General features: G+C 51.0%; 1 protein-coding gene across 1 annotated transcript in view; it reads left to right on the top strand.

The window, feature by feature from the left end:
• The first annotated feature begins 373 nt into the window (after positions 1-373).
• The window catches only part of LOC139753804 (dual 3',5'-cyclic-AMP and -GMP phosphodiesterase 11A-like), a 362,719-nt gene continuing 361,956 nt past the window's right edge, over positions 374-1,136 (top strand). The window contains exon 1 of the mRNA XM_071670684.1: positions 374-671. The gene's annotated coding sequence lies outside the window, so the exon portion shown is untranslated. The remainder of the gene's footprint in view (positions 672-1,136) is intronic.

The following is a 1,136-nucleotide window of genomic DNA, read 5'->3' as shown; positions in this document are numbered from 1 at the left end:
TGTTGTAAATTAAGGTAGCAAAATGGGTAAGACTGTTTTGTGGGTAAGGTTACTGTGTGGGTAAGGTGGGGGAAGAAGGTATAGGGTAAGTGTATAGGTAAGTGAAGGAGTCGGGTAGGTGTATGAAGAGGTGGTTGAGGAGGTGGAGGTGAGGGGTGTGTGTGTGTGTGTGTGTGTGTGTTGGGGGGTGTAAGTGTGTGAGGCAGGTGGCTAAGGGTGCAGGTCAGGGGGGGTAACCTGGAGGGTAGGTGGGTGGGTGGGTGGTGGTGGATGGGGAGAACCACCGGGGCTGGCGGGGTGGGGTTGGGGCGGGTCGGTCCCCAGCTGGGGCGAGGGCCGGGTCAGCCAGTGTAGCTCCGGTAGTGGAAGGTGGCGGTCGCTGTGCGTAGAGTTGCGGGCTCAGCCTCTGGCACACATGACTTGAGCGACATCCCATCCCCGAAACTTCGTCTCCTGGGATAACTTCCCTCTCTGGGCTTGCAGGACCTTTTTTTTTTAACGTTTCAGTTTTCATTCATATTTAACCCCCCTTTTTAAATGCCGTTGACCTTAGAATCTAAACGATGTCTTTTCGGAAGTTGAAAAGTGCAGGGGGAGAAGGGAAGCAAAGTTTGAAACCAGTGTGGACCAGCGTCTGATGAGCTGCGGAAGTGAGGACCTTGATGGTACAGGTAAGGAGACAGAGATTCTTTTAAAGTAGATGCGCGACTGCCTAACCCCCGACCTGCGGGTCCTCATTTGTCTCCGTGAATGGTTGAACCTCTCGTCAGACCCTCTGGTTTGGCGCCCCAGGCCAGACCCTCCCTCCGTTCTAATTAGCTTCATTCGTCATTGGAATAACAGAAAAGCTCTTACTTATTTATCAAGTTGACATTTGACGCGGTGCATCTAGAAGGGAGGAGCTGGATGGTAACGTATGATGGTGAAGCTTAATGATGTATCATTCTCTCGCGCGTATTGGAAAAATATCTGCAGATTACAGAGACATGGAGTCTTATATTCTTTTTTTCTCCCTCTCTCTTGATTTCGTTATGTTACATATTGTAATATACGTTAACGGGGGGACCGGCATGGGTCGAACTAGGGACGGTGGCGCTGAGTGTCAAAGACCACACTGCTACGATAAGCGACAGTGA

Source organism: Panulirus ornatus, chromosome 15 (genome assembly GCF_036320965.1).
Source record: "Panulirus ornatus isolate Po-2019 chromosome 15, ASM3632096v1, whole genome shotgun sequence".
NCBI classification, from domain to species: domain Eukaryota; kingdom Metazoa; phylum Arthropoda; class Malacostraca; order Decapoda; family Palinuridae; genus Panulirus; species Panulirus ornatus.
The sequence above is the reverse complement of the archived record's forward strand: the minus strand, read 5'-3'. Positions and strand labels throughout refer to the sequence as shown.